Source organism: Schistocerca cancellata, chromosome 1 (assembly GCF_023864275.1).
Source record: "Schistocerca cancellata isolate TAMUIC-IGC-003103 chromosome 1, iqSchCanc2.1, whole genome shotgun sequence".
Lineage (NCBI taxonomy): Eukaryota > Metazoa > Arthropoda > Insecta > Orthoptera > Acrididae > Schistocerca > Schistocerca cancellata.
Window position 1 is genome coordinate 1,092,731,124 of NC_064626.1, and position 7,338 is coordinate 1,092,738,461.

The following is a 7,338-nucleotide window of genomic DNA, read 5'->3' on the forward strand; positions in this document are numbered from 1 at the left end:
CAAACATCCTGTGCTCTCATGTGTTCCTTTTCAAGCGACAGTCTCGTAGTGACATTTTTCAACAGGACTGTGTTCGTCTACATATGGCATGTGTCTCTATGAAATGCGAAAGTGATGTTGCATGCGAGATCCCCAGTTCTGTCCCTGATAGAACATGTGTGGGACCAGCTCGGACGTCAACTCCATCCCAGTGCCAGAATCCACAATATCAGGGACCAATTAGAACAGTCGTGGGCCAGCTTGCCCAAGGAGAGGATGCGACGGCTATATGGCACTTTCCCAAGCTAATCACTGCATGCGTCCAGGCCAGATGGAGTGCAACATCTTACTGACAAGCGGGCTCAACTGCCTAGTTCTTTGAATATTTGGTATCACTGAAATACCATCAGATACCCTGTCAACGTGTGAAATATCTTTCGTTTCCTCCTTTCCTTCTGGATGCTCCACTTTTCTTGTCACGCAGTGTACGAGACGTGCATGATGGGACGAGGAAATAAAGCCCATTGACCCTGAATACTACTTCAGGGTCCATTGTTTGGATATTGTCGGACACCGTGCTGCGTTGACTAACCTTACTATGCGTTTTCCCACAACGTAGTGAATGGATCTTGCTGTTGATCTCTAGTTCCGCATCGATGGCACTCAAAATTACTGGGACTCTATGAATGTTGCTACTAAATTAACACTGTCGCTACATGCAGTAAACCACAGTAAGTAACAGAGGGCTTCTGCAGTGAATGGATGAGCGAAGTTTGTCTACGAACTTGATTAAATCTGTTTGTCGCACAGTCCACTGCGCATTACATTGGATTACAGTATTTTAGTCTTTCTCCATTTCAACTAGCCAACCCTCTGATTCTGAATGTCATGGATCTACCTATCCAACACCATCGAAATGATTATTAAAGTAGATATGGTTAAACTTCGTATTTAGGCAGTTTCTGTGAGTTGAATGACGGCCAGAACATTAACCTTAATGGAGAGTCATCAGTAGGCAGTTATCACCAATGGCCTGATGTGAGATAAGCTAATGGGCATGGAAATCGCTGTGTCCACAAGACGCCGTTTGTCATCACACATTTACGGTCATACGTTATACGAAAATGGAATTTGAAGGGAGAAGACTGTCATATCTTATTGCTCCAGAGGAATCCAGGCTGTAATCCACCCCCTCCCCCCCTTCCTACTTGCAGCTATTGTTCACAATAAGCGAAGTCTTTTATGAAAAATTTGAGAGCATCGAAGATTACAACAAACTTTCTAGTTTAGTTAGCTTGTCATGTTGAGTTGCCTCCAGTTCATCTTATCTAGGGGTCTGATTCTTGAAGCTGAAGTGCTCACATTTTAGGCCCTCACGGTTGAATTGAACTAAATAAATTTGAAGATTGTTGTTGCAAAATTTTTTTGCGTAAATATATTTTGTCATATTTTAGTACGTCCTACGGTCTTTTGATTTTTCACGTTAACAAAGCCGAAATTACATTTTTCATACAAAAATACGTCCGGCCACATCAGAGGCATGCTTACGACTCCCACACTGTGCGGAAATAACCGTTTTTCGAAGGGTTTACAATTTTTCTTAACGAATGAATTTATACTAGTTTCTGTTACATTATTACTTTCGATTATTATTTCAGAAATAAAGACAGTAACCAGTACAGTATTGCGTAATTAACAATAGAAATTTTAAGTGTGCCAATAGTTCGTAATTTCAAATGTTTCTAAAAAATAATTTTAACTGTGCATTCAGAACTAGTACTTACCGATTATAACATCGAGACCAAAACATTATATAAAGTAATTCATTTTCATAAATTGTAGCTTGAAATATAACGTACTGTGTATAAAATTATATGAAAATTTTCAGGAAAACAACTGAGATTATATTGACCTGTCCAAAATTCGAAAAATAATAGTGATATCGACAACTAATGTTGAGGAAAAGAAATGCTAGATGAGGTTGTCCAGTTACAAGGCGATGTATACGAATTACTAGCTTGCTTGTGAAAAAGTGGCGAGGGGAATCTCCCATCACCTTCCTGCTTTTTACCTAAAGTATTTACGGAGTTTTTGTCTGTGGAAGAATCCAATGCATTAAAATTACGTAGTTGTCTTGACACAACAGCTTCGCTTACTTTGATACCTTGGTACTAGTTAAGACAACTGTTTTCAATATTTCATTTTACGTTTAAAGCATTCTACTTATGCTCTTATCAGTCTTTGCTTCCTCCTGTCAACCTTCCTTGTCCACTACAAGCTCTCTCTGCAACTCAGCCCTCCCCTGTTTAAGCTCAGCTTCTTTCTGAGTGCATTACAGGTTCCCACGTCTCGCTATATGAGGATACGACCAGCATTGTCGAACATAATTGTTGTGGTGGTCGAGATGCTATAGTGTGGGGAGGCATAACATTGCATGCGCGTACTGAACACCAAATCTTTGTACGCGGAACAATCACCGTGCAACGTTATTGTGACATTGTATACCTTCACTATGTGCGTCCTTTCTGTGATGCACTGGGCCCTGACTTAATTTTTATGAGAGACAATGTGCGATCGCATCAAACAGGAGTTGTTAACCGCGCTGGTGGTGGAATGGACGCATTATCACAAGAATTCATTACCTTCCTTGCGGCTGGCATGAGGGGTGCGTTGCAGGCAGGGCCGCAGAGAGCCTCGACTGGGCCCGAGGCACGATGTACTGTATATTTGGGCCCCATCTCCAAATATAGCAATCCAATTTTATTGCTATTTTGAAGAAGATTTGAATGATTTAAATGTAACACAATTCGGAGAATGTTGGAAATAAAAAATACTCATTAGGATGAAATAAGCAATAAATATAGCTTCATAAACATATGTGCAATAGCTAAACATATGTGCACAAACAATATGTATCCAATGGCACTACACGTTGCACGAGATATTGACGATGGAATTCGAGCGAACTATGTTGTTAATTGCGCATTAGGTTGAATCAGAGGGCGCGATAGTATACATTCGTGTACCATCGAGCACTACGTTCGTTTGCACTTTGGATGCAGTGTTGTCCTGCATTACAGAGCCAGTAAACATTCGAGGAAATTATACAGACTGCGACATGTTATTGCACTGTATTTCGAAAGCAGAGACCCCAAGAAATAGCGCGCATTGGTCCGAAGTTAGAGTAAGTGCTCCTAATTTTCTCATGTGGTAGAGGACATGAACATAAACACTGCTTGCCAATATCACAATGTCTGCAAATGGTTCATTTCCTGTACAAAAGCCAGTTCTCGTCACTTAAATGTTTGATGCTTTTGTTTCAGCTGCTATTATTATCATACAAACAATGATCTACTGAAGTTAGTTTGTTCTTATAAGCTACAGAATATCTCCTACAAAATTTGTTTACTTAGTTTCGGGTATTAAACTTCATAACATTGTTTTTCTACGAAAGTGCGGAAAAACAACTTCCTCATTACGGAAATGACATTGAAAGTTAGATTTCTTGACTCCAGTAAGTAATTTTTTCCCGAGCGCATTTTCTGCGTTCACATTTCTGATTTCCACATACATTTTCAATCAGAATTAGAATTGATTGCGGTAACTACAAGTTTAAGTTAATGTATTTGCAATTTTCTTTACATTTAAAAGCACTGACGGCTAACATTGCAAGATCACAGGTTAATGCAAGCATGAGGTAAGCCATTGCAAATTTGAAATGCTGGTACATTAATAATCGGCCTAACCGCCTGAATGGTGAATGCAAGTATGCAAACGTGCATGCATTGTGTTGTACGGGTCCCGGACGTCAGTTTGGCGGATGGTGTGCCATGCCAGTTGCACTTGGTCGACCAATAAAGGAACAGTTAATGCATTTTATGATTGACGCTAGAGTTGTCGTTCGATGATGTCCCATACTTGCTCGATTAGAGATGGATCTGCTGATCGAGCAGGCCAAGGCAACTTGTCGACACTGAAGAACGCGCTGAGCTACAACAACGATGTGTGGGCGGGCGTTATCCAGTTGGAAAACACATGCTGGAATGTTGTTCATGGTTGGCAGCACAACAGGTCGAATCACCAGACTGACGTACAAATTCGCAGTCAGGTTGCGTGGGATAACCAAGAGAGTGTTCCTGCCGTCATATGAAATCATAACCCAAACCATAGCTCCAGGTATAGGTCTAGTGTGTCTATTACGCAGACAGGTTGGTTGCTGGCCCTGTACTGGCCTCCTCCTAACCAACACATGCCCATCACTGCCACCGAGCCAGAAGGAGGTTTCATCAGAAAACACAGTAGACCTCCACTCTGCCCACCAATGAGCTTTCGCTTGACACCACTGAAGGCTCAAATGGCGGTGGTTTGTGGTCAATGGATTGCAAGCTACAGGGCGTGTGGCTCAGCCGTGTCCTTGAAGTAACCGATTTCTGACAGTAATTGCGTCACTGGTGCCAACTGCTGCCCACTCTGCCGCTGCAGATTCATTACGATGCGCCTGAGCCATACGCCGAACATGATGGTCTTCCTTCTCGGTAGTGCCACGTGACCGTCTGTAGCCCGGTCTCTTGCGACCGTACGTACTCTTGACCACCGCTGCCAGCAGTCATGTAAAGTGACTAGATTTCTGTCAAGTTTTTCTGCAGTATCGCAGAAGTAACATCCAGCTTCTTGTAGCCCTATTACACGACCTCGTTCTAACTCAGTAAGGTGTTGATAATGGCATCTCGGTCGCCTGAAAGGTCTTGTCTAACAGAAACTCACCACGTCCGTTGTCAAAGGTAGCTAACGCTCAAGACCGTCACAACGTGTACTTAAAGCAAATCTGATTTGCGTCGTCATAGTGGTCCTATTAGCTTCACTGTTACGCGAATGGTGCGAAATTTGAGTAAACATCAGGTTTCAGATGTAGAAGCACGGCTACCAACTTTCGTTTATGACGCACAACTCCTTCTTGATGTTTTGATTTTTTTCATCTGCGTATAATAATTTCGTACTAAGGAAATAGCGATGTGCTGTTGCTAACATCGTGCTCTAAATTCCACACTCGTTTTGCAATAAAGTCCATCCAGCAAGAGTATTACAATGTACAGTTTTCCTTCATCCCAGTACTAGTTCAGAATGACGCATTACTGGACATCGTTTTATTAACAAAAATGTTTAATTTCATGCCCTCTACTATTTCAGAAAACTACAGATAGTTATTATGATACACCTTGTACATCGTTGTATGACAATCACAATCATTTGGAATGTAGAGAAACAAAAAGTATCATAATCAGTGTTTCTAATTACTCCTCTACGGCTTTGAAAGAACACACCAATCAGATGAATAGCGAATGAGTGTGCTAAGGTTAAATACGAGTATAAAAAGAATGGATATCTGTACCATGTCGCTTTCATGGAGCAGGAGATTGAAAGAATAGCAACAAATACTGGTTTTAAAAGTAGTGGCGAAAGCAGTGGTTAGAAATCCTTGAGCACCACAGCAAGGGACCTGGATGATAGCTCGACCGAGACCTGCATGGCAAGAGAAAAAGCTGCTACGACTCATGAATTTACAAGCTTGGCTTCTGATGCTACTGTATAACAAATTATTGTAATTTTATTTTTTGGATTGGTTCAATTTGCTTTAGCTTCACTTTAAAGCAAAAGGCTGTATACATTGACGAAATCTCTGGTGCCTGTCGCGCTGCGATATGGAGTGTTCTATCCCCGCTCGTTCCCTGGCATGCCACATTCCAGTAAACAGACATCAGCGCGCTCACATGTAAACCGAAATGAGTTGAGCAACGTGTAGAATACTATAACGTTATTGCCTATAACACTGCGAATAGCGCTTTGCGAGCCTTTCATTCAGAAAATACTTGAATCATGGCATCAAAGTCTACCTGCGTTGCCAAAATATATTCAGTTGCCAAGATCCCCAAAACTGTGAGACGATGTCGACGCATGGTTGATCTGACACAGTTTTTAATACGAGACAGTGTGCTAATGACCTTTCTGCCTCATGCGCATAGCTATACGTACTTTCGGAAATGAACTAGAGGTTTTATGCTCGTTCATCTTATTCAAGAGGTTTTAAAGCAAGTAATCATTGGAACAGGCTAATGAATACTTTTCAAATATTTAATTTCTTCTTCTAAATCTGTAGAGACATCATTACAGCATTCACTGATAAATAACTAACATGTCTCAGCGACTTGATCTTCAGTCATATTTTGTATTTCCATAAAAACCCAAATGTTTTATCTATAATCTTCACTGTTTCACATCAGGTTTTCAAACTAAACACTAGATTGTCAATTATGACACAAAAACCTTTTATCTCGAAAAAAATCTTCTGAATTTACATCTGTCACTTCATACCTGGTTTTATCATGAAATTATTTCCTCTTCTTACTGCTCACTTCCGGAAACTGAGGATCGGTATTACTGCACTGGCAATAATTTTAGATTCAGGGAAAATTTTCATGGAGATATTTTAGGTCATTTAATGAGATGTCATGATTTCTTACCTCAGTATCGATGGTTAGTATTTCGAGCTTATAGTAATTTTATTCTGCATTCATTTGATACCAACTTTAGCCAAATTGATACCATGATTGACCATTTTTGAGAGATCTCCCATAATCCAAAGAAACCTGACTAAAGAACGTGTTTAAGCTGACAAATTTAACTTATTGGGATTTCAACAGAAGTGGCAATCTTATCTAAATCAGCAGCAATTGATCTCACGGTGGCAAAGCGAGCACTCGATGAGTACCAGACATGGAAGATGAAGAACTTTCAACATAGAGTTTCAGAATATCATTCATCGTTGTAGAGTGCAAATGAAAAGATCGTAAAGAAGTTGAATCACTCCAAGAAAAGTATCTGCTTCGTGAAAACTCTCAGCTGCATGCACATCGCATAAGGTGATAACAAGCGCACAAAGGGAATTTTGCGAGAGGACTCCACTGAAGAAAACTTGTCTGAGCTCGCTTATCCGCGTCATTCACTGATAGGAATTGAGTGTCTCAGAATTAAATGTGCAATAGGTACTCCTGTTTTCTGGTTGCAATCTACAAATTCCTAAGCCGTTAATTTATTCCATGTTTGTATTCGTGAAAATGTAACACAGAATGAATGTTGTCTGTTCAGCATCTTTTGAATCAGGAACTGCATCAACAATACCGGTAACTGAATAATACTTATCATTTGCCTCTGTTCGAAGATGGCACTCCTGACGTAATGGGCACAACTAGGAATAAGTTCATTCTGAGTATAACTTTACAGATAATGCACTTGTAACCCTTTCCAGCTTCTTGTCCATTTCTGACCTGCTAATGTATTTCGCGATACATGGAACGAGTTCAA